General features: G+C 35.5%; 1 long non-coding RNA gene across 2 annotated transcripts; it reads right to left on the minus strand.

The window, feature by feature from the left end:
* Positions 1-10,106: 10,106 nt before the first annotated feature.
* On the minus strand, positions 10,107-21,191 carry LOC113050025 (uncharacterized). Of its 2 annotated transcripts, none has more exons than XR_003276699.1 (4): positions 21,026-21,191; positions 20,489-20,545; positions 18,128-18,192; positions 10,107-10,576 (listed from the first exon to the last, which is right to left on the minus strand). It is a non-coding gene; the product is annotated as an uncharacterized LOC113050025 (long non-coding RNA). The 2 variants fall into 2 exon arrangements; XR_003276700.1 differs by having other exon boundaries at positions 21,003-21,191.
* Positions 21,192-27,966: the final 6,775 nt, after the last annotated feature.

Here is a 27,966-nt window from a genome sequence, read left to right on the forward strand (position 1 = left end):
AAAGCTTTGTTTTTAGGCACTGGTGGGAAAGTGGGTATTTTCATAAGTGAGAAAGCTTCAAATGATCTTTTCCTCTAAACTAAACAACCAAATGGTGTGCAGATCATTCAAAAAGATTGATTGATCTGATAAGAGTGAAGGAATGAGTCCTGTCCGACGTTATGCTAGTTTGTTTTTGTTGATGTTCAATGTTGTTTCTCTGCACACGTCTGTCTGAATAGGACACATCCTCTCATCCTCAAACATTATTGCCTTTTAATACAGTGAAATGCAATACAATAGCTAAATTTACATTTGATGTGAGTGGTTCTTGTGCATAGACAGAATTTAACAAAATGTCACCTAAAACTTTAACACTATTTACTGGTATTTAAAAAAAAAGAGAGAGAAATACACAATAAATTTTACCATTTATAAAAAAAAAAATATAATAATAAAAAACCCATCACAAAAAAAGCAGTCTACTATCTTAGAATAAAAAAGCCACCCTATAATAGTAACAGTTTATAATAGGGAAAACATATTTACCATTAACTAAGAGTTTTCCTGAACAAATAGTTAAATAGTAAGTAAATTAGTTATTAAGTTTAGAGATGGGGTTGAATTAAGGGATCTAAAATATGACCATGCAGATTAAGGCATTAAACTGTTTTAGTGTTAATTTTGGCATGATTTAGTCTTGAGACAAAAATGCTTAATAGTCTCAGACAAATTTTAGTCATTTGAGTCTTTCATAGTTTTAGTCTAGTTTTAGTTAACGAAAAGTAATTGCATTTTTGTCAACTTTTAGTCACTACTTTTAGTCAATAGTTTTTGCCAGACTGTAGTTACCATATTTATTTTGGTAGCTATTTTATAACACACATACTGGTAAAAAACTTATTTCCTGAATGCCGCTTTGGACAAAAGCGTCTGCTATATGCGTAAATGTAAATAACTTCAGTTGCATCACTAAACAATAAAGAGAGCAGGAAACACAAAATACTCTACAATACTATACCTTCAAAAAGTTTGCTTATGTACAAACCAACCCTTTACATTGCAAGTAAATCACTCACATATGCAACTAAATCTTCACTCTGGGCAATTAAATGATGTCTAATATTAGCCAATGGCTAATAAATTCTCAGGATTATACTCGCAAATATGTGAGTTGGAGGCTAAGTATAAGTTTAGCTCAGATATATGTTCACTTGCCGAACAGTCTCTGACTGAGCGCTTCATCTCAATGGATACACAGCGTACCTTGTTTGACGTAGCGTTAACTCTACTGTAAAGGTGCATCACTCACCGTTGCTTTGGTGAGAGCAGAAAGAGCAAGAATGTCTTACATGCAGAATTGACGTGCTACATGTAAACAATATACTTTGTTGTATTTTCCTAGCTTTTAAGAACTGTCGGGTTTTCCAGTAGTGGGCGGAGCTAATGTGCAAACAACAATCTCATTGGCCGGTGCTCACCTATTATCGTCCCTGTTTTGATTTCAGCAAATCATCTACCACAACCTTGTAAAGTCTCTGAATTGTTGACATTTAACATATTAAAAATATAATATTAAAATAGACAGAGAATTATGGTTTATACAATTACGTAATAAATATGATTGACTAAAATGTTTAACCAGTTCTTCTCTTTACCCTACTCTTCCTATTTCTACATACTATGACACCATTTTATTCAACAGCTTCTCTACCTTCTGTCAGTTATTGAGCATGAGATACTGAATATCGAATTGGCTAAACAAATAAACTTAAATATTAATTTCTGTAAAGAGTGTGCACAGATGTTTTGAATGAACCTCTGGGACAAAGTAAAAAAAAAGAAAAAAAAAGTATGCGGTACTTTAACAAAGGAAATCGGTGCTGCATCAGCATGATAGGACAATTGCAATCAAAAATGTTTATAAAAAATCGAATATAATAAGGAATATGCCAAAACACCATCATCTTCAAGAAACAACTTGTTATAAAGGGGCGTTCAGTAGCACAAACAAATTTAATAATAAATACATATCTGCCACACTGCGCACTATTATTTAAGCATCATATGTACTTGTTATAGTTTAAACAAGAACTAACACAGCTTCTGCAGACAGATTACATTTAGTTGTTATTTTTAGTGATTATCAACGCAACAACCTAAATAAATACTTACAGATGTCAAAACTCACTGTTACTTTTATTATTATCTTCAGTCATTATGAAAACACAGTTACAGTTTCCTCCCACCACATCCTCCTCCTCTAGGAAAAATGCTTGCTGACTGATAGATTTGTTGTAAATCTTGCTGTTGAAATCATCACCGCATTATCAAGCAGGTGGCAAGTACCTAATATTGTAGAAAAATCCCCTTTAATATCCTCTCAAGGTTATATCTTTGAAGTGCTTGCATGTTGCAGCAGCAGGTCATGTGAGAACAGCAGTGCACATGGTGTCGGTACACCTGCAGTTTTCAGGTGGATCGAATAGAAATGGCATCACCACCACAAGAAAAGTTGCATGGCAGGTCTATAAGTAGTTGAAAATAGCTTAATTAGTGCCGCAATTGTGCCAATTTATTATCGAATTTCCAGCTACATATTAGGAAAATAAATTAAAGGGCAATTGTATTGTTTAATACTTTCACTTCACGTCTCATTTTTCTATAATATTCTATCACAGTTACCCAACTGAACCCCAACCGTATGTAAACATGATTTGATCACACATCTTTCTTTTCTGAATGCAATGCAATTTATTCAAAACAGGGCTTTGATATGGGCATTTATATATGTTAGCAAAAGGGTAAACGTACTTTCCGTGCCATTTTTGGCTTCAACTGTGTACACTTATCAAAGTGACAGAATGGCATAACCCCGGCGTCGCTTCCTGAGCTCAGGTGCAGGTTTGGTGATTCTGCCAGCAGAGGCTAGTGAGGAGAACTGAGGCAATGTAAAACACAAACACACACACACACATACACACTGACTGCTGGAAGCCAGACAATTAAGGGGATGGAGGACGGGCACATTTGCATACATATTAAAGTGAGACCGTTATAGAAGAGAAAAGAGGGAGAAGGCGAAAGATTGGGGGGGGGGTGTAGCGATAGAGAGAAGGAGAGAGAGAAAGAGAGAGGGAGTGACTAGAAGCATATGAGCGAGCCTTTCTCATAGATCTCTTTCATCAAAACACACAGGGCCCCGCCTTTGCTTGCGCATAAATCTGCATCTCTTTAACAGGAGGCTTTCTGGTCCTCTCAGTCTGGGCAGCAGAGTAAGGAAGGAAGGTCTGCCACAATAATAGCAAGAGTAGAGATAAGTGAAGAGATGTTACTGGGGAGCTACGTTAGAGATCAGCGAAAACATGCAAAACAAAATCAAGAAAAATCACGTCTGATGATCACAGAATACTCCAAAAAATTACTTAAAAAAAAAAAAAAATATATATATATATATATATATATATATATATATATATATATATATATATATATATATATATATATGGTATAGCCTTTCTGGAGAGAATTCAAATTGCTGCACCATTTCATAATTCTACATTAGCCCAATTCTGACACCAGTGGCGTAATGCAGAAAGTACCCGCTGAGCTGACATATTTCACGACTGTCTGGCCGATTATGAATGTAATTTGGTCTAGACGATGGATCATGCCCAGTCACACTCAGTCTCTTTCAGTCTGGCTCGGTCACTGTTTGCAGTCGGCAGAAAAAGTCGTATAGTGTGTGGAATCTAAGCATTTTAATCTCACAACTCAAGAACAAGTCATTGCCAGTAATTTTTGCAAAGATTTTTTTTAAACAATAATGTTTGCGGCTGACGTTAGCGATTGTATGTGGCTATGCAGTGGAGTTGCATTCACTTTCAAACATTTAGGATTTATTGTAATTTTGTCATGTATTTTTTATTTTATTTTTTAATTACACATCTCGTTGTGACATTTCTTTTATTTCATAAATTAACAGTGCAAAAATGGTTTCAGAAAAAAAAAAAGTTTTTTATTTTTATGAAAATTGTAGAGTCACACTGAAGGCATCAAGGGCTATTTGACCAAGAAGGAGAGTGATGGGGTGCTGCGCCTTATGACCTGGCCTCCACAGTCACCGGACCTGAACACGATCGAGATGGTTGGGGTAAGTTGGACCGCAGACAGAAGGCAAAAGGGCCAACAAGTGCTAAGCATCTCTCGGAGAACTCCTTCAAGACTGTTGGAAGACCATTTCAGGTGACTACCTCTTGAAGCTCATCAAGAGAATGCCAAGAGTGTGCAAAGCAGTAATCAAAGCAAAAGCTGGCTACTTGAAGAACCTAGAATATGACATATTTTCAGTTGTTTCTCACTTTTTTGTTATGTATATAATTCCATATATAATTCCACATGTGTAAATGCATAGTTTTGATGCATTCAGTGTGAATCTACAATTTTCATAGTCATGACAATAAAGAAGACTCTTTGAATGAGAAAGTGTGTCCAAACTTTTGGTCTGTACTGTAACTATGACATTGCATGCTTGGTTCTTTGTTCGTTTTTTGCGATTTAATATGAAATTATATACAGCATGCGCTGCTGCATTTGTGCATGCAATGGAAGAGCATGTGCTACAAGCACAGTATAATGGCTGACAGTTTGTGACTCGCCACTTGTTTAGTGTGTTGTGCAATGGACTGACTTGGTCATTATGTTTGTCCTCCTCTTTGACTGTCAAAGACTAGAATTGGGTTAAGTCTTAGAATATTCCAGCTAGTTGTGTAGTGTGCCCCCAGCTTTAGGGTTAAAGTGTTTCACTGGTAAAAATAAGATTTGAGTTTATATCTAGAACATTTGGATAAGAGGGGACAGAAGTGTTGAATTAAAAAAAAAAAAAAACACTACCCTAAAAAAATCCACTGGGAGCAAATAAAACAATAAGTTGCTTTTAATTTCATCATTTTCTCTTATAATAATGGTTTTCAGTGGGTAGACGTGTGTTATTAAGTTTTACTGCATGATGGAAGACTTACAATTGTTTTCTGGTAGAAATGAAATCACAGATGAAGCACTCAGGAACAAATTATGAGCAGAAGATTGTCAGCTCTAAAATGAAACCAGTCTTTTCCCCGAGTAAAGGTCAAACATAGCTGTCCACTCTGGCCATCAACCACATGTCCAGATATGTATTGTGGATATACGTGTAGACATACGCATGTGAAATACGGAATTTCTAAAGTTTCAGAAAAGAGCTTTCTTAGGTTACTAAAGGTTGTTTTCATTAAATAAAAATATGTTTTTCCAGTATGTTTATCATAAAACTCTCTTCATTTTATGCTATCAGAAAAAAATATAGCTTGTTAATATGATAGAACCCTCAAAAGAAAACCTCCTTATTTACCCCTAAAATAAAATTATTTTTAGATACAAATATCGACCCTTAAAGGGATAGTTAACCCAAAATGTAAAGTTTCTTCATTATTTACTCATTCTCATGTCATTCAAAACCCATACAATTTTTGTTCATCTTTGAAACTAAGGATGAAATAAAACCCAAATATTTTCTTTCCATCCAATAAAAGTACATGCAACAAAATCTAAAAAGATTTTAAAACGTCATAAATATGTCATGAAACTAATCCATATGAATTGGGTGGTCTAATCCAAGTCTTGTGTGGAGCTAAGATCACATTTTTTGATGAACAGACTTAATATGAAGGTTTATTTGATTTCATATGATCAAAGCATTTTTATAGAATGCATCAAATATGGTAAACATGGAAGAGCATCATGCACACGTTTGAGATTCTGTGTTTGATATACATATTTGATGTACCACTCCACGTGTGTGTTATCAATTATTGTTTATGTGTGAAACAGATAAATAGTGACATAACATCAAAAATAAAATTTGCATTGGCTGTTGATTGGATTGGTTGATTGGACATCAAAAATAGAGGTATATGACCATGAGCTTGCAGGAGGAGGTTTAAATGCACTAAATTATTAGAGAAGTCTTGCAAATGTTACCAGAGAGAAGCCTGTCATGTTCACCAAAATTGAAAATCATGCCATTTTTATTAAACATTTCCATTTTTTACAATTAAGTGTATACATGAGTGATTTACAATAAGATCTATAACATGCATTTAGAATATAGATATGGTGAAGTCTTTCTTTGTGACAACTTTTAGGTACCAAAACTGACCATCCAGGGGTAGATAAAGCAGAAGTGTCCTTTTGAGGGTACAAGCTTTTGTTCCCCTAAAGGTTCTAATTTGCACATTTTTTCTGACAGTACAGTGCCATTCAACTTTTGGCACAATTTCTGCAAAGCAAGAGAGAAAACCATAATAACTTTGTAATTGTCTTGAACCATGTAACAAAGGTGGGGTCTGTGGTATGAAGGTGCTGTTGCTGTGATCTCTCCTCCACAGTAACGGTTGCTGTGGAGGCTGCAGTTGATGGTTATAACAGCAGCTGTCGCTGCAATGCACTCTGCAGCCCATGAGGAGCGAGAGAGAGAGAAAGAGAAAGAGAGACAGAATGTGGGATCGACAGAGTGAGAAAAATAGCAGAAGGGGAGAGCTGGTGAGAGAGGGAGGAAGAACGAGCGATGTTTAAAGAGAGCTGTGAGAGATATACCAAGGGAGGGAGGATAGAGGAGAAAGAGCGAAAGAAGTCTGAAAAAATAGGGTTAGAAATAGCAAGCAAAAGAGAACTGCAGATAGAGTGAGCAGAGAGGGAAAGCAAGCAAGAGAGAGCAACAGAAAAAATGCAGTGGGAGCTGGTTTAGATTGTAATAAAAGAGGCCCTGCTCCGCTCTGTCAAGCTGAACTTGCTCCACCACCTCCAACCTTCACAATCACACATCACACACATTCCAGCCTAACCTCAGAGGCCGTGAGCATGTGCGCCTGTGTGAGCGTTTGAGTAGCTTAGCATGGTTGTGCACACTTTTTGCGTGAATACATGTGCTCTAGAGAAATCCAGAGCAGATAGAGCAACATCAGGGTGTGTCCCATTCGATCGCAGAGGGATACAGAACAAGAGCAACTGTAGACAAAACAGGATGAGGATGAAGCTCGGTTTTAACTGTTCATACTCAGATTTCAGAGCTTGTGTGTGTGTGTCGTGCATCTGTTAAAGTGCGTGTATTTCCAGCACTAAACTGAGCCGGGCATTGAGGAAGACTGACGCAAACGAGCAATGACTAACTATGTAAACACTGTAAAAATAGAGTCGCAGCAATAGTCAGGGACACGAGAACGAGGAAGCTTCTAAACAGCAAATATACAGACGTGACCATATACACAAGACACACGGAGAGACTCAAAAGAGAGCAATTTTACACATGTAGACTTGTAAATAAAATGTAAAATGAAAACATTAACTAAATTGGCAATAGATAGTTGAAACAAGATGCTTTATACTTTTATATACTTAAAAATACACACACACGCACACAGGGTGAGAGGGAGGGGTGAGTCTCCGGCAGAGTTTCCTGCCACAGGATTTGAAACTAGAGCTCCTTCAGCTGTGGTCTCCTGTTTCCTCTCCCCATTTCCAAACACATTCATACGTTGGGATGTAGTTCCGTAGCTGTATCCGTTAGGATCTACGCTTATTAAACATGAGCTTTCACAGGTTTGCTAGAATTTTGGAACAGCAAGAAATGGAAAAAAAATAAATAATATATATATATATATATATATATATATATATATATATATATATATATATATATATATATATATATATATATTGTATTTTGTTATATACTCTCAATCATTCCAAATTAGCATGAGGTTTCTCTACTTGGCTTTGCTCTACTGACGCTAATCTGACCCAGACAGTGGCCGGGTCCAGAGCACAAGGACAAACATAAGCATCAGGCAGATTGGGCTGTGCTTAGCCCAAAAGCACTGCAGCAGAGGTCAAACGAAGTATGAAGAATCCACTGAGAATCTGAACAGGGGTTCCTCCATTTGTTACACTATTAAAAGTGCTTTTCCATGGCACAATGACAGTATCAGTAACACCATGGTATTGTATTATTGCCATATTAACACATTACTGTTCAAATGTTGGGGGTAAGAATTTTTTTTTATATAAGTGATTTTTCTATTCAGCACAGATGTATTCTATTGAACAAATGCAATACTTCATATTATTGCTACAACAATATATATATTTTTAATACCAAGCTGGTATTTTAACACTGATAATAAGAAGAAATGTTTTCTCGAGCACCAAATCAGCATATTAGAGTGATTTCTGAAGACACTGAAAACTATAGTAATGGCTGCTGAAAAGCTTTGATCACAAGAATAAAATATATTTTAAAATATATCACAATAGTAGCCAGTTATTTTAAACTAATAATATTTCACAAAATGTATTATTTTTGTATTTTTGATCAAATAAATGCAGCCTTTTAAATGACATCATAGGTCATGGTGAAAAATGGCACACGAATCCAAGATGCTTCAAATGAAACAATGTAATCACAATCCTGTCCAAACAAACATGGTATTAGTAATTTTTTTTTTTTTTTTTTTTTTACATCTTACACCTTCAATAAGTTTTTTTTATTTTTATGATAATGTACTGATGAAAGATGTACTTGGACAAGATTTCACTAGCTTCTTCAACAGGCATTACTGAATGAGGACTAGAACACTTACATTTCCCTACCCAAGAGGAAAAAAAAAATATATATATATATATATATATAAATGTGTGTTTGTGTGTGTGTGTGTGTGTGTGTGTGTATGGGCTCGCAACACTTCAATCCATAACATGTTATTAACATAAACCTATCTAATATTTTATTGATCCATAACTTACCTCCAATTGTAACACAAGTTTATCATATTAGAACTCAGGAGTTCATCTACTTTACAGCAGATTCCACTTAGCTATAGGCTGCATGAGAATTAAGAGTGCAAAAATTTCACTAGACTCTGAACACTGCTGGTGCTATTCACTAAACTTTAACATTTCTGTACGCCTTGAAATCCTTGGAACGAGCCTGTTGCCTCCAGCTTGCATATTAGTATCATGGTACATGATTGCAGCATTGAATGGATTCTAACACCTCATTTCTCTCCACGGGTTTCACCAAACCATCCAATGCTTGAAAATTTTAAACCTTCTCAAAAATATAAAATGATGGTTTGAAGCAACAGTATTTATTACCACTGTATCATTTTAGGAAGAAAAAAATAGTTACATGACATCTTCACACAAAACAACTGTGCACTACTCAACTCAATCCATTTAAATACAATATCTATTAATGTAGGTCGCCTGACAGAGTAACAGCTTGCTCAGCTAATGGCAAGACTTTGAAACAGGGTTATCTGTTTTTCTGACCCCGGGAGGAAGGGGGCATGTTTAAGAAACCTGTCTGAAAACAAGCTATTGCATTTGATGCCACTAGTCAGAAATTATATACATTATATTTACATTTCTGTGCAACTAACAGTTCAATGGCACAATGTTTCATAGCTAAGCTGATGCAAAAGAAAAAACAGATAAAACATACAGAATAATGTTGGATAGAAAGTGTTCACAGTCTTGAGTGGTTTGGTCTTTTAAACTGTTATGCAAACAATGAGGAAACACTTTCATCAATCAAATCTAAACCCAAATTAAAGGGATCTTTCAGGAATTATTCTGTCTTTATTTACTCTCCCTCATGTCATCTTTCTTGTGTGGAAACATAAAAGATGATATTTTGAAGAACGTTTGTTACCAAACCATTATGGATATCCGCTGTCTGGACTGGTCTGTACTCCAGAGATGAAAAAAAGAGTTGTGCAGGTTTAGAACAACATGGGCGAGTAAATGTTGACAAAAAAGCATTTTTGGGTGAACTATCCCTTTAAACATGTCATCGGACCAACCAAATGTTTCTAAGATTTGTGGGAACAATAAAAGAAAAGCATATGTGATGCAAGATGTAAGAGAGAGAGAATCAGACCTCAGCTGCAATCGCTCACTCTCTTTCATTCTAGTCAGATACAGAGGAGCTTTGTGAGACCTGCGTCACTCAAGGAAGCAGACAGAAGGGAACCTTGTTTGTGTCTTATGTGAAAGGTCAAGGGTCACCACAGGCCAAAAAGACAGGGAGGCCAAAAGAGAAAAAAAATAGCAGTTTTTCAGATTCTGATTGTTTTTATAAATTCTTTATTAAAAAAATAAAAAACAAAAACATTTTGCGGTCTTTAATAGTGCAATCAAGTGACTAATTATTTTTTCTCTACTGTACTAAATATGCTACCAATTTCTAGAGGCATAGACCAGTCTCTTTTCTAAAACAAATCAGTTCCACTAATCCTGAAGCTGAAGCTTATGATGTGTGGGTTATTCCTACAATCTTGTCTGAATTCATTTTATACTACAGTGGACATGTTTAAATGGCTGATCATGGCTATCATGTTCATCTTCATGTATCTATGTACTTCAGAATGAACCATTTGTATCTCCTGCTTCATCCCATAATAGGTTCTACAGCCTATGTCAAAGAAAGCAGGAGGCCTCTTCTTTTCCCCCACTTTAACTGGAGCTGGAGCTGAAGAACCAAGGGACCCTCAACATCCTTCTTTGTTTCCATCGGGGGAAAAAACAGAAGGAAATGGAAAAATGGAAATGGAAGCAGCATGTGGAAAAGAGCAACACATTTTTCTCATTACTAAAAAGAGATATACAGCTTTAAAATGAAGGAAGAATAATGTAGAAATTAAATGAAGAGTCAAGAGCCTATGCAGAGGTTTATAAAGTGGCATCAAAACTTATTAAAAGCTTCTCCATGCTTCTTCATGGAAGATAAATTACAACATTACCACAACAATACTACTTACTCACATACCACTAATGCAACAATAATAATGCTTAAACTTAATTTTTAGATCTGTCTTTTAAAAACTAAATAAATTAATACATATTTGTAGGATGATGGTTAAGAAAGGGGACAAATGTTCTAAAGCAAAGGATTTAAAAAAAGCCTTTCCAAAAACATTCTTCATCAACCTGAGCTATTCATTTTCTGCTCTTTCTCTCTCCATATGTCAAGTTAAATATATGCACTTAGTGTGCTGGGGGTATGAACACATCCAGGACCACAACAAACACGGCTCTTTGCCATACAGTCAATCTTCAATTCAGACCAAGAACAATTTAACTAATAAAATAATAAAAAATAAAATAAAAAAAATACAGATCAGAACATTGCAATGACATATATGCTAATACCTGCAAAGAATAAACATTTTAGCTTATTCTTAAACACTTTACAGCCTAAGGTCTGGTTATGCAAAAGTATAGACCTTTTGCACGTTACGTCACGCTCTACTTGCGCAAATTCTGAACACCATGACGGACAGCAGAAGAGCTATGCTGTAGGATGGACGGCAAGCCAAACAAGTACGAGTTTGTGTTCGTTATACTTAAACTAAAGTTGGTTCTTGGTATAAAAAGTTATAGATCAACTGAATTAAAAAGTTGCATTGGCACACCCAGTGAACAACGGTAACTTCAGTGAGTAGGCACGAACGACCATGTCCCCTAAAAACATAGGCTACGTGTTATATAAATCTTTACTTAAGTACAGTATTGATATTAATACGAAATAAACCCTAGATTGATGTCTTACCTTTGCCATTATGAGGTACCTCCCCCCGCCGTGAGCGTAGCATCGCATACCTGTAACCCAGCCAGCTACAGAGAACTGGTAAGCATCCAGACTTTTAAAAGCTTTGAGATCAGCACCAGTGTATGGGGATACCCCATAGTGGTAGAAATCGTGTGAAATGAAGTCGGGTAGACTCTGCGATTTAATGAGGTCCGTGAAAATGGAGGAATAAGGATTGGTATCCAATCCTGCAATCTCCAACTTCTCCAAATACTGTTCTTTGTGTACCAGATGCCCTACCCCGACCGATAACGGTACGACAGCTTGTTCAATGGAAGAAGCCATAAAATGTTATTTAAATGTTATTTATTTTAAACTGATTGAAACTTCCCGCTCATCTACTACTATTTAGCTTGTGCTTCTGGTGATTCTGCCATCCGTCATGGCATCGTCACGTGTTTGTAGTCACGTGTTCGCAAAGGGTCTATTATGACAAATAGTTTTGTTAGACATGAATTAGGAAAGAAAAGATCACCACAATCTTTGTTTTTTGTTTTTTTTATCTAAAAGCAACTGCCAATTGTCAATTTAGATTTTTATTTTTTTGCATCGGTTAGTAATAAATCAAGATACAATAGACATATTAGCATATTGTGAAGGTTTGAATTGCAATCCAATGATCTAGCATGCTTTCCTAAGTTGCTTCACACAAAAAGTTCCACAAGAAAAAAATATTTGGAAATATATCTGTCAAATTAAAATGAATAAGATCCTGTACTATTGATAAAACTATACAATTATTATAAATATAACACCGTTAATATTTCTGAGTGAGCCTCTATTATTGTCTGTTTAACAAAAAACATGAGCAGGTTAAATGTATATAGTTCTTTAAAAAAATGTAAATTCTGTTATTTTTCATGTCTGACTTTCTTTTTCCCATTTATTAAAAATGGCAGGGACGGCTTTCAATGTCATTTACTTTTATTTCACTTTCATGGAAAAGAGCAGCTTTATGGAGCCAGAAGAGTCTCAATAAAGATAAATGCACACACTACAGTCACATATGCACACACAGGATTCATAGATGCACACACATGATTCATAAATACACACACAAGATGCACAAATGCGCACAAAATTCACAAATGCACACACAAAATTTAAAAAGCACAGAAGATTCACAAATGCATACAAAATTCAGAAATGCACACAAAAATCAGAAATACACACACAATTCAGAAATGCAAACAACATTTACAAATGCACTCAAGATTCACAAATGCACAGGACAAGATTCAGAAATGTATTTCTGATGCACACACACATATATCTTGATTCACAAACTGCTTGCGGTCTGTGAACTTCACTGCATTTGTGTGTGAATTTTGAGACTCCCCTGACTTGGCTCGACACACAAATGCTTTTTTTTTAAACAGGGAATGATCAGCAACCAATCAGATATCTCCCTTCTTTTAGCCAATCACAAGAATGCACCCCACGTGGGGGGATTGTTTACTTATAAGCCAATCACATGAACGTGTTCACACAGCAATTGTATTAAATTGTATGAAAATACAGATGTTTAGATTACAATTCAGGTTTATTTTTTATTATTTTTTACTAAATATAAATTTAAAAATGTCTCAATACATATAGCCCAGTGACTGCAGAAAAAAAGTTAACCATGGATTCATAAATTTGCAATAGGCAATTATTTCATTTTATTGAAATATTTTAATGAAAGTAAAAAAAAAAAAAAATGTTTAAACCTTTTTGAATATTTAAATATATCTAAATATTCTTTTGGATGCAATATAGAAGTCACTTTAATTATAATATTCAGTCCCTACATGAAGAGAGAGTCAGTGGTCCGCTGCGAGAGGAAAGTGGCTCTCTGGCTGCGAAAAGTGGGTCTCCGGCTGTCGTTCGCTTAGGAAAGTGAGTTGATCGCTGCGTGAGGAAAGTGAATCGTTCACTCAACTTCGCTGATTGAGGAAAGTGAATCGTTCGCTGAGGAAAGTGAGTCGTTCGCTGCGTGACTCGTGAGGAAAGTGAGTCGTTCGCTGCGTGACTCGTGAGGAAAGTGAGTCGTTCGCTGCGCAAAGTGGGTCGCCAGCTGTGTGAGGTAAGTGAGTCGTTCGCTGAGGAAAGTGAGTCGTTCGCTGCGTGAGGAAAGTGAGTCGTTCGCTGATTGGCTTATAAGTAAACAATCCCCCACGTGGGGTGCATTCTTGTGATTGGCTAAAACAAGGGAGATATCTGATTGGTTGCAGATCATTCCCTGTTTAAAAAAAGGCATTTGTGTGTCGAGCCGAGTCAAGGGAGTCTCAAAATTCACACACAAATGCAGTGAAGTTCACAGACCGCAAGCAGTTTGTGAATCAAGATATATGTGTGTGTGCATCAGAAATACATTTCTGAATCTTGTCCTGTGCATTTGTGAATCTTGAGTGCATTTGTAAATGTTGTTTGCATTTCTAAATTGTGTGTGTATTTCTGAATTTTGTGTGCATTTCTGAATTTTGTATGCATTTGTGAATCTTCTGTGCTTTTTAAATTTTGTGTGTGCATTTGTGAATTTTGTGTGCATTTGTGTATCCTGTGTGTGTATTTATGAATTATGTGTGTGCATGTATGAATCCTATGTGTGCATATGTGACTGTAGTGTGTGCATTTATCTTTATTGAGACTCTTCTGGCTCCATACAGCTTGGATATTCTTCTAGATGTCTCATGTTTGCCATACAGTTTTGACATGAGGATGACTTAACAATGACATACACACACACACACACATATATATATTTAGGCTTTTTTTTTTTTTTGGAATGAACTATTCCATTAACACCTATGGAATGTAAATGAAACATTTCCTTAACAATTCAGTTTTTATCCTTTCATTTCGAGTGATTTTTTTATTCTGTCCTTCTGCTGTCGGCAATAAATCTGCATGTTGAGTGTTTAAAGATTAATGTTTCTCTCTCTCTCTGCATCTCTCCTTCCCACCCTCTCTCTCTCCGTCCTCGCATTCTTTCTTCGTTTCAAACACCCTGGCAGTACCCTCACGTATGCATATGTAAATGGCTCTGCCTCTGAGCCGGTGGAAGTAATTGTATGCATTTTTAACTGGCCAATCGACTGACAGATTGCATAGATTGTCTCGTCTACCTCTCATCCTCTCTCTCTCTCTCTCTCTCTCCCTCACACAAACACACAGTGTTTTTTTAAGGTTTTTTTTTTAGCTCTGTGCCTCCCCCTCCAGATGCACAGGAATTATTATGTGGTGGTGGTCTGCAATATGGCGATTAGAAACTAGAAATCTCTTGCTCTCTTTCCCCACAGTGCGATATTCTTAATGCATCTATCTGTGTTCTTCCATGACTTATGAGTTTGCCTTTGTTTGTTTTGATGAACATCTTTTTTTAAGGACTTCATAAAGTGATTTTTAAGGACTAATTCACTTGAGTATTAAAACTTTCATCATTCTGCTCCAAACCTGTACAACTTTCATTTTTCTGCAGAACACAAAGGGAGAAATTCTGAAGACTGTGCAGGTCGCTCTTTTCCTCACAATTATGTTGAATAGAGAGTGGGATAAAACACCAAAAAGAATCATAAAGGTCTGACTCAGGCACTTTATATTTATATAAGCCACATAGCTTTGTAAGAGAAATAGACGAAATTATGCATTGTTATTAGCTAAAATTCTTACCCAATTAGTGAATAATTTGTTCTGTCTAGATTTCTGACCCAGATCAACTAATAATTAAAACCTTAAAAGATACAATAATATTACAAAAGTTTGCAACAACATGAGAGTATTGGATGAACAATTGCTTAAAAACTGCAAAAATAATCTCTGCAAGTGCCATAATGCCAGTGAATAAACATTTAGTTTAAGTATACTGGCAAGAAATACATTTTTCTTGATTTATGACACACAAATGTATTTATTAATAATAATATTAATAAACTATTTACTATTAACCATTTAAATAGTTTTATATTGTAAGTCAATAAAGGGGTAGAGCCTCTGGAACTTAATTGTCTTTAATTTATGAATTGATAAAACTTGCACCCTTAGAATTCTACATTAGTGTGCAGCTTTGCCTTAAGAGGTTAACCTAAAATTATAAAGTACTATGAATGTTAATACAATATGTATGCATTCACATATGGCTTTTATGGGGTTATTAATTAGATCAACCTGCTTGCAGTTGTCTTTTGGAATAATTCAATAATTCCGTTGGTTAAGAAGGTTGTTTAAATGTCATTACTTCTGAGAGTAATGTGGTCCCTTGATGGAAATTATAGCATAACACGGAGCTAACTTTGCTTATGGCACATCAAATCAGGATGCAAATCCTTGGTGCTTCTCACAAGCTTTCTCGAAATTGTAAGCCATTTATTTCTTTATTGGCATATATTCAGTCTTTAACTGTCAGTGCATGAACGCATTCAGCAATTGCTGAATTTGATTCAGTGGATAATGACTGTAACAGATCAACAATGCTGCAATTTTCTGTTCCTTCTATGCTGTTTGCGACAGTTTTAGCTGTGGCACAAACAATGTCAACTTCCATGACAACAGAAGATATGCTGTAATGTTTCTTTACATAATTATTGTTTTCAAATTTATTTGTCAATTGAACACAGCCTATTGTTGAATATGACTGTATTCAGAAGAATTCATCTGATTATAGGGATGGATATGATATGAAAGACACATTAGAATATTTTGGTAACTTACCAAACCAAAACTCACTTAACTAAAAGGTATCAAATATGTTACTTAATAAGATAACAGATTAACAGGCATTTTTATATAAGAGTTTACATGCTACCCTGGACATTTCAAGCTTGGTAGTGACAAAGAAATATATAATTTACTCACGAGAGCACTCTTAATTTTCTGCTCCTTTTCTATTATCTTCCCTGGGAAAAAAAGTGACAGGACCACTTTCTGTTTGGGAATCACTTCATGTCCCAGTGCACTGTCATGGCTGAAGATGCTTTAAGACATTTTCTGATAATCTCTCCTGTTCCAACCTCTTTCAATTTATAACTCCTTCTGTATCTTCTGAACATGAACAAACTTGAACAAAGTTATCAGCAGACTGTCACAAAGTGATACTGGCTCTATTTATTATTTTCTGCAAGGCTTAAAGAAAGTGTGTCTCTGAAACAGTCAAGTTCATATTTGGAACACTGCACATAGAGTTTATAGAAATAGCAAAACATTCGTCCAAAAAAAATAGCATTGAGGCTAAAAACAAAGCTTTGTGGTGATTAAAGGAGAGGGCGTCACATGGAATAATTATAACGGCTAACGGCTTGCTAGTTGCAGCAATTCTAGACTATTTATCGGGTCATTTCGCAGAGAATAGCTCACTATTCTAACTTGCACAGCATTATTTATATACAGCATACAGAATCACTTTCAGTATACAAGTAATGCCATCTGTTTGACATTGCTTCACAGAGACTGATAGAAACATTTAGGAATAAAATCGAATATGGTGTTGGCTGTAGTCCAAATGTGATTATAATGTGTAGACATCCCAGAGGAAGTGCACATTGTAACTCTAATTTGCAGAAAATGATTTGGACAAGTTAAACATGTTGTGAGGGCAACAGTGGTGCTTAACTAGCTAGTAGGGTTATCAGAGTATCAGACATTGTTAATGAAATACCGCTTAGTACTTGATATATGACTGCTAAACTACACAGATGCCTTAAACAACTGTATCCAGATGTGCCTAAAACTTTGGGTGTAAAATCATAATCACAATCCAATGTAAATGCAATAATGCAAGACTCCTGTTATTAAAAAAAAAAAAAAACATTAAAAGAATTGGCTCCCTGTTTAAGATGGAATTGAAATTTAAACTGGAATGACAGAAAGTGGAATTTGCTCATTCTAATGGTATTCTTGTTAATTAAGTGTTCTTCCACATTGGTTTATAAAATGAAAATAAATGTATGAAATATAAGTCAAGTACAATTTCTTTTGGACTTTTTAAACATATCTGTCTGTCTGTAAAGCTTATAAATATCACACTTTAAAATTACAGCCATTGCAGTAATGAATTCCTCATTTTAATTTCAATGCTGCATTCTGTTTGCTACAGCAATTCAAATTTAATTCAAAGTTACAAACCAAGATGGAATTTAAAAAGCATTCTTAATTCATATTTGAATGGCCCAACACCCGAGACTTCTAATAGCATTACATTAGCTTGATTGACAAGCTGGTTATTCATTACAGAGCCATTTATATCACAGTGATTTCCAAAATAAGGTTCAAATATCACCAGGGACATGTGGGCCTTAAAAACATTTATGACCCTAATATGTTCACAACCTCAGCATGCAACACAAATAAAATGTGAAACACATACTGAAAATCAGCTGGCTTGAACGTACCTGCCACCCCTCACTGAATATAAGTAGGACTGCATCAATTTCTAGACCTTATAGGTACAGCTTTCATGAAACTCTAGATTTTGAATAATTTTACCTTATTAGATCTTCATCTGAGGTATCTGGTTCTTTCTTTCCTTTTTCTCACAGTGCATTTTACTTCTGAAACCAAATGTTAATTTTAAAATAAGTTAACATCTTTACATTTTTAATGATTATTGTGCATATAAATGGCATGTCACTACATAAACATCAAAAAAACTTGAAAACTTTCAAACATTATAGCCAGTTGTAAGGAAATTTTGCAGCAGTGTGGCACCATGCTCACTTTAACATGATATCATCCTCTTTATTGTGGTGGGAAACTTAACTTAACTAATCTGCATGCTTCCAAATATACAGATAAATGTATGTTCAGAAAGGATTCATTTCCAGTGAACACACAAACACAGACAGCCACAACTTGTTAAAAAAAACAAAAACAAATATTCTTCTTTCTCCTCATCCCAATATGACCATGCAGCACTGCTGTGGAGCATTTTTAGTGCTGCAGCAATGTACAGGCACCAGCGACACACAAGGTGTCATCACGACCACAAATCAATTCCTTCTGAGTGGCTCTTCCCGCCCCCTCCCCAAAAATCTCTTTTTCTTCCTCTCTCTTTCTTTTTCCCCTCTCCAGCGCGCCATATAGGACGGAGTTAGTATATATCTCAATTATGGAGCAGGGGTTGGAGTTGGCGAGGGGGAGGGCTTGTGTCCAGGTTGACTCCTCCCCCCAGTGCCCCACACCAGCCCACTTAAAGTGGAAGCAGCAGCGCAGTGCCGTCTGGAGCCCTGTCAGTCAAAAGCCCTGCGGCCCTTTATGCAAATCAGTCTGTCTGTGGTGGACTGGGAGGGGAGGGGGAAACATGTCTAGATTTGTTTGTTTTCCGTTATGCCCTCCCCTTCAATTCTTCCACTTCATCTTCTCTCTCTCTCACATACACACACACACACTCCACTATATTCAGTCTTTCTCTTCTCTTCACCTTCCCTCATGGTATGCCTTGACACTTTTATTCATCCTTTTTCTCTCTCAGGTCCCATAACCTGTCCACTTCTACAGCTTTGAGATGAGAAATTGTGACATAGCTGTGAAACTGGGAACCAGTGAGGTGAAGCATGCAATGCTACTGGGCTCTAGAAACTGGGTCGCATTAAAAGGAAGGCTAGACGTGTGTGTGTGTGTGTGTGTGTGTGTGTGTGTGTGTGTGCATATGAATGTCTATACACGTGTATAAAGATTGTAACACAGATCTTGTTTACTATAAAGCTGCAGACTGAACTTGATTTTATAAGATATTATTACATACTTCAATTAAAGGGGTTGAAATTAAGTTTCGAAACTGGAACATAAATAAACTGTCTTTAATCAAACGCGCTCTTATATAGGTCAATTTCACAATTGTTATTACACCTAGTTTTGGAGTTCTTTGAAAAAGCAGACGGACTATTTAAAAATTCCTTGAGGAGAATCGCCGCAATTCCTCACCCACTTCCACCCAAAAAAAAAAAATCCTCACTTTTAAAATCTGCAGAACAGCGTCAGGTTTGAGAAAACAAGATGTCTCTGTGCATCCCTTTGGAATACCCCTGTCGTGAAATTCCTCAAGATATCAAACTAAGACAGACAAGTGAGACAAGAGCTGCAATAATCTTTAAAAACTGGTGACCAAACATTACCCATCACCAAAAAAGCAGCATCTTCATCTGTATAAAAAAAAAACAGCAGCTAAATTTTTAACTAAATAAACATACAAATAGTTCTGGCAAATCATCGGCTTGGCTCATCTAAATCAGCGACTTCAAAATTAGTAATAAGACAGCATTGTCTGTCAAACGATGACTGGATTGTTGGATGTTGCCAAAGTGAAGTAAAGCACAAAAATTAACTGAAATCTAAAACAAAAAAGACATAAAGGGAACTTCATTTAACCAGCTGGAAGTATTTCACTGATAAGATCCAGATTACTTATATATTTTAAAAAGATGTACAACAGTAAATAATTTATTAAATACTGCAAGTCAGTTTACGCAGTACATGCAACTACATTTACATTTATCAGACGCTTTTATCCAAAGCAACTTACAATGCATTCAGGCTAAGATTTTTTACCTAACGTGTTCTCTGGGAATCGAACTCACAACCTTTTGCCCTGCTAGCAATGCTCTACCACTGAGCCACAGGAACTGGCTCCACTCAGAATACATTCAATGTATTTAGATTGAAGTGTACTCAATTGCATATTTTATTCAGAGTTATATTATAGTGTCATCTTTTGTTTACACATCGTGAAGCCAATACAAAAGGGTTAATATGCTTGAGGAAATTAGAGTGATATTAACTGGCTGCAATGACATGCTGAAACTAGATCTGGAAAAGGGTGTGTGTGTGTTAGGTAGTAACAGTACTCACCTGTGGAGACCTGTCTCTTTCACATCTGAAGTCACACGTGCGAGCAGCGCCACACTTCTGAAAGACCACATAATCATAACTGTTAATCATAACTTCAAACTAACGAACTTTCCAAGAGTAACAAAGTATGAATACGTCTGTCATCACGAGGCCCTGGCGTATACAGCAGCAGAATACGGCTAGTACTCTTTTAAAAACCGTTCACAAACAACGTGTACTTGCATAATAAAAACAGGATGGAAAAGATTTTATAACAACTAACTTAATAGCATCTTAATGCACGAGATGTTAGAAGAAGAGCTAACCAGCGTCTGCTGCTACAGTATCTATGTGAAGCGGCCCATGAGTGCTAAACACAGTTGCGGTCACAGATAGTTCAGTAATAAACAAGTGTGACACCTCTAAGTTTTCAGGAATCACAACCATATTTTCATTCAAGCGTATGTGTATTATATCAGCTTGTTCATACTGTGAGCACACTCGTATGATGCGTGTTTTTGGTTCGGAAACGTACAGAGACACTAGTATCGTATATACATTATTAACGGTGTTTCATCTGAAGGTTTCGGGTCCAATCTTCCACTGGAATCGTTCTCGTCCGTTTCGTGGTCCATTTGCTGCACCCCAAACTCCTGCTTTCCTTTAATCAAGATTTGGCAGGTGAATTCGCGCCGCCGTTCTTGAGGTCGCCATCTTTGATATACTCCAGCGCTGACACTGTCACTATGGTTACCGCCGGTGACTTTCGCGCCTATTTCGAGAATAGAAAATGGGCTGACATTAATTGCACTGGTGTCTCTGTTAAATTAATTTTAAAAAAATATATGCTTGTGATGCCCTTTTATTTTTTTATTATTTGTATTATTATTATTAGCATCATTATTATTTTGTAATTATTAATTAATTATTATATAATAATGAATTATTATTTTGTACTTACAAATTGTGTAAATATGAGACATAGGCCTATGTGAAGAACTTGCTGTTGAATTTTGTAATTTTAAAAGTTCAATAAAAAAATACATGTCTTTATGTATTAGCTAAATAATTTTATATAGATTAGTTAATATGTTAATATGTTTTACTGAATATTAGTATGAATCAATTGTTTATACTGTATTAGCGCAGCTTCATCCATGGACATAATGCCTCAAGCTATGGATACAGTTTGCAAGTGTTATATTGAGTAGCATAAAAAGTAGCCTGCTATATAAAACAGGCAAAATATAAGCAAGTGATTCATACTAAATATTTACATATACGTTTGGATTACACAGACATTCTTTTATATTCATTCAATAAAAAAATTAATTGACTTTTAGCAAATGCATTTGACTGAAGAATGTAAAAATACATTGACACTGATAATTTTTTACAAATGCATATTTAAAACTTCACATGATACTCTCTCTTATGATACTCTCTCTCTCTCTCTCTCTCTCTCTCTCTCTCTCTCTCTCTCTATATATATATATATATATATATATATATATATATATATATATATATATATATATATATATATATATGAGAGTGAAGACTGGAGCATGAGACAAGCAGGGCAGTCAAACTGCTTCTTCACAAAAGGCACAGAGCTACCCCCACCTCCACCCGCCGTAGCCATGGAAATGCCACCCAATCCAGAGCCTAGGAAATGCAGGGAGGCCAGGAATGGCTCGGAGCCCTCCTTCCAACTTTCTCTCAAATGCACAGCCAGGCACAAATACACACAGCATGATTCAAATGAGTTGGGTAGATATTTACAAGCATACACATCAACATTGTCAATGCTCTCACTCGTTCAGTCTCGTTCACTGACACATTCACAAAAACACTGTGATGCTAACATGCTTGTCACAATTCTCTTTCTCTTAAATACACGGTTCTCAAGAATTTCAGAAAGACTCGTTAAGATTTTGACTCATTAAATGAACATTAAAACTCTTCTTGAAATATTACAGTATATATATATTTTTTTTTAAATGACAAGAATGATTGAATTTCAATTCTTTATAGATGCACTATGCACATGTGGTACATCTGTATTGGTAGACTTTATGGCATATATATGAAAGCCTATTAATCTTGGATCATTTCCACCTAGGATCTAGGGCGCTTCTTGCAGCCTCTGAAATATCTAGTGCTATATTTTCATTTTTCACCAGACTACAGTCTGCAGTAACAAACTTTAGCAACAAGGTATATGAACAGATGGTCATGAGTTAAATTTGCCATGTTTTCAGAGTTAAAATAATAACTTAAAATAGAGAACTATAAATTAACGTTTTGTTGGCCAATCCCTCTGAAAGGGTAAATGGTGTAATGTTTTTTAGAATAATTTAGATACTATTATAACTTTTGTTAATATTTGAAATTAGATTTTATTTTAATACATACTGATATTTTAATATTAGTTTTAGTATATATTTTTTCTGTGTTAATTATTTTTATTAACTTCAATAAAGTTTATAAAGTGAGAAGTTGTGGTTTAGGGTTAACAATAGGTTAACAATACCTCTATTTATTTTATTTTATTTAATTTTTTACTTCCAAAGCAAAAGATTTTATTTGATTTCAGTTTAATGTATTCTTTTGTTTGTTAACGTAACAATACCTGGCAACACTTACACTGACAATAATCAAAAAAGTGCATGGCACTACACAATCCTTTAGAAATTATTCTAATATGCTAATTTGGCACACAAGAAACATTTCTTAATATTATTATTAATAATAATGTGGACAACGTGATACTTTTTTCAGGATTCAAAGCTTTTTGTAATATAAATGTCTTTAAATGGCATTTTTTTTATCAATTTAAGACATCCTTGATAAATAAAAAAAAATATTTGTTTTAAAAGCTATGAAACAAAATAAACAGACATAAAAGGATATATTACCTTTCACTTGTATTTACATAGACATGAAAACTATTTTAAATAGTTTTTATAAGTCAGAATCCATAGAGAACATAAAGTTATAGCAGAAACATTAAAAACTGCTTAAAGAGGCACAAAGATATGTTAGTCTCCACAGACAGTCTGTCCATTCAGTTTGAAATAATAATATTATTTTGGACACATTGGAGGTGTCCATACAGGTTTCCTCAGCTATAGCAATACTCAAAAAAATTTACTTTCACTTTTGCCAATTTTACTTAATCCGTTCATGTTGTAATTACTTAAAAAAATTAATTTAACAATGTGAACTTAATTTAGTTTAGTTCATTCAACAAAAAAGTGTGTATTGTCAGTTTTACTTAAAAATTATTTGTTCAGCCAACATAACATTGTTGCTTTAAAGTAACAGATTAATAAAATCTTTACAGACTTGAATCTCATTGGCTGAGGATTTTGCAGTGTATTATGGGTAATTGTTGTTCTGTCACCCTCTTGCAGAAGTGTAGCACCATTAGATAGGTACGTGAGTAATAAAAAAATAAAATCATGTTTGATTAATTTGTTCTGATTTATTTAAGAACAAAGCATACAAACAAATGGTTGGAAATGCAACATTGTGTTTCAAACATGTTTGTGATCTGTTTGATGAGCTGTAATTAAGAGATGGTTTATATATTGAGTTGTATTGAGCAGCTGCACTCTTATTTATTGATTCAGTGTTATGGACCTATTAAATCCTAATTAAAGGGCGTGGTGTTTCTGAAGTGGCATTATTATAAAAAATTTGCTATCATAAATTACAATTTTCATGTACAATTAACTCAATTGTTGTTTGTTGACTCTACTAAGGTTTGTTAAGTTACGTTTACTTAAACTTCTTTTGTAAAATGAACTAAATTATTGTTTGTTGAGATTACTTAAACAATTGTGTGGAACCTGTTGACATAATATTTTTAATTAAACCCAACATTTCATTTTTTTGAGTGTACATCACATTATTAAGTGACACAACAATTGCCTTATGAAGTATGTGGGAAATTATCTTCTCAGTGAAAACAGTAGATTGTGTAAGCAGTAAGCAATATGATTCTCTAATCTCTAAAGCTCCATCTTCATCACAGATTGACATTAAAATGCTAATTAGGATTCTCAAGATCCTCATTATTTTTCAGGTTATAGTGGCAGGCTAAGCAGATGAGTAACTGTCACAAAGGTTGTGTGTTCACTCCGAAATAGCCACATTACTGTGGCCATAATTACCATTGTCCCTCAAGTAAAGGACTATACTATTTCTTTTGGATAGACATTATCTAAAGCTAAAGTATGATATTGTCACTTCCACACTTTTCTTGCAGGTTGCCCAGCGCTCTCCGCTTCTGTTTCCAGTGTCGAAGGCAGTGTTGCAAGCAGCCAGAAAGAGAGACTGGCAGAGAGGCCTCCAGACCCAAAGCTCCTTAGACGCCACATTGGTACCCAGCCTCCATGCCTTGTAAACAGAATTGCATTTTCTTTCCATCTCCTGCCTAACACATTCTGCAACACAAATATAGCCGCCTATTTCCAGCTCCCCAGCTCTAACGCGCATCCTCCCCCTCAGCTGTCTTGCAAAGGGGGCATCTAATCTGCTTTCTTCTTCACCACTCGCTTGCATTGTAAACCGATCCAAGAAAATATGAAGGGAGAGGGTGGAAGGTGCAAGGATGAGAGAAATAAGAGTGATAGATGGTATAAAAAAGAGAGTGAGAGAAGATGACCTAATTACAATTGCCCACAGTGTGAACCATCTCTCTTTGAAGAATATGAAAATTGCAAAGAGACAAGGAAAGCCAGACCAGCCATGATGTGTGAAACACACAGCAGAAGAGGAGCACAGATTGAGCGTGCCTTGTTCTTGAAATCCTTATCACACATTCATATCTGTGTTGCATTCAAGTGCACCAAAGGAAAGATTGTTTGCGGTTCTGATGATGTTTCATTCAAAGGGTCTAGCTGTCTCCTAAAAGCTTGAAAACTCTGATGTAAATGTTCTATATTGTTTAGTGTTCATCTTTTGAAGAAATTGCTACCTTGTTGCATAGACAGATCAAACGTACCCTTGTCAAAATTCATGTTTTGTTTGGATAAGCGGTTTAAAAATGAACAGTGATTCATGTGACTGTCATACTACACAGCTCTCCTCAGGTCACCAAGTAGTTCTTGATGTTATTTGGAAAACTGAGAATCAAGATTTTATAATCGGTACTGTTTATATTTATAAAATACATAGTTTGTAAGCTGTTCCCTCTTCGTAACAATTTCAGATTTCAAGCACAGTTACACAACTTGCAGTGGAACATAAACCTGGTTAATACAAAATACTGATGGGGGTCTCCATAATGTATGATCAAATTCTATGATATTTCCTCCACCAGACCAAATAAGTAGACAGTATTTCAAAAACAGGATCTCTACAGAAATGCTTTTTAAGACACAAGCCCATAAAGTACATGCATGCTTTGATATATTATTTAGACCGATTTTTGAAGCAGTCAAGAATAGAGAATTTGAAGTAAGAAAATATACTAACTTTTATCTATAAGAAATTCATCTAACCTATCTGTTTTTCTACATCTTTGACCTAATTAGCAGCAAACTTCATATAACACGTTAACGTTAATTATCACTTTTGAATGTTTCATAAAACATTCATAATTTTATGTTACTCATCCTTTGAGTAAAGGATGTGAATTCAGTCCAAGTCATCACATCCTTTCAGAATAGGAACACGTCATTTGAAGCAGTTTTTTTGTCTTTTGCTATTGCTGGTGAATCAGGATGCAACCTGAATCTGACAATAACAAAGCTTGCACAGAAAAAGAAAAAATACATGCATACATGAAGTAGAATTAATGTGGTCCACAACCTTAAGCACATATGAACAATAAGAACAAGAGGGGTTAATATTAATGTAGAAATATTTATTTTATTAGTCAATTATTTTTTCGATTCACATATACATGTCAAATGACCCATTACAGTCCCTCCTCACAGTAATAACCTTGTTTTAATTAGTTATGAGCAGTATTTGGAAGGCGTGGACAAATGATTTGTATGCCTCACTGGACAGCATCATCTATTAGGTTAAACAATGCATTTTGATGCTTTTTGTTACAAGAAATTATTCTAAAAGAACCATTGTTGTATATAACTGATATCACTATGACCATGTATTTGAACATGATTCAAATTATGAAACAAAACAATATAACTTCAACCTGGCACACATTATCCTTTGCATTCCACACATAAAACACAATGACTGTGACATTTAAAACCATGTTCTTTAGAGACAACATGTGGATACAGAACAAAGAACATGACAACATCACTGAAAATGCAGGAAACAATAAAAATGTGTAGTGATTTGCAGTCATGTTACGGTGCATGCTGGAAAACTGAGTCCAGCGATGTGGTTTACATAAATGAGGTCCAGAGGTGAGAATGAGGGAATTTACAAAACATCCTCAAAATACTATAAACTACTAGCTACACACATATTGTCGCTATCCTCACTCCAGAGGTCCAGAACCTCTCCCATTCTGTGAAAAATGGCCTATTCTTGTATTACGTAACTCTGTGCCATCAAGCAAGTTATATTCCACTCACCCCTATTGAATTCCCAATGGAAGCCATTTAGCATGGCTACAATAATATGTATATATGTTCCTCTTGACCTAACCGATCTTCAGTCACCATATACAGAGATCACCTTGTTTTTTATTATTCAAATGTAGGTCAGTTTACTAAAGATGGTATAGAGGAAATCTCTAAGGGTGTTTCCCACCTACTTCTGCCCATTCGCTGTTCATTTTCTTTCCTTCTCTGATTAGACTAACCTACATTTGAATAGAAAAAGCATCAGATTGATTGGCATTCTGAAACCAGTCACGGAGACTCAGATAAAAACAGCGTAGTATTATAATGTTGATTCACCCCAACTAGACAGGTCTGGGAGGAGGCAAAATGAAATATTTAATGCGTTCTCTTCAACTTGACTGCATCTGTGCTGAGAAGCTGAAAATATCCAACTGGCTTATGTAAGAGCCTGTAGCAACTGTAAGGAGGGAGAAGAATGGAGAGATAGAGGGTGACAGAGAGAGAATGAGGGAGGGAGGAAGAGAGAGAGACACAGAGACAGAGTGTCCCCGCTCTGCAACAGCAGTCTTATCGGGTTAAAGCCTCCCGTTCTATTTCCTGCTCCATCGCTATACCGCTGGAGATTCACGGGTGATTCGTGCCCAGCTGGACGAGTTGTCCCTTCAGCCAAACACAGAGGAAAAGAGCAAAGAAAAAAGAAATCAGTATACGGCAGAACTGGTAAACAGGATACGTATAGCATTAGTCACAACAGGGTTAATTTTGTCAACAAGATTACTGATGAAACTTACAAAGCATTTTTTATTTCATCAGTGAAAACAGAGACCATATCCAAAATATGCATCATGATGATAAGGATGATAAAACATAGCTACGTAAGATATTAATAATGCAATGTTTCTGGAAAAGACAAAATCGAGAAAAATGTGACAAAACAAAATA

This window comes from Carassius auratus, chromosome 30 (genome assembly GCF_003368295.1).
Source record: "Carassius auratus strain Wakin chromosome 30, ASM336829v1, whole genome shotgun sequence".
Lineage (NCBI taxonomy): Eukaryota > Metazoa > Chordata > Actinopteri > Cypriniformes > Cyprinidae > Carassius > Carassius auratus.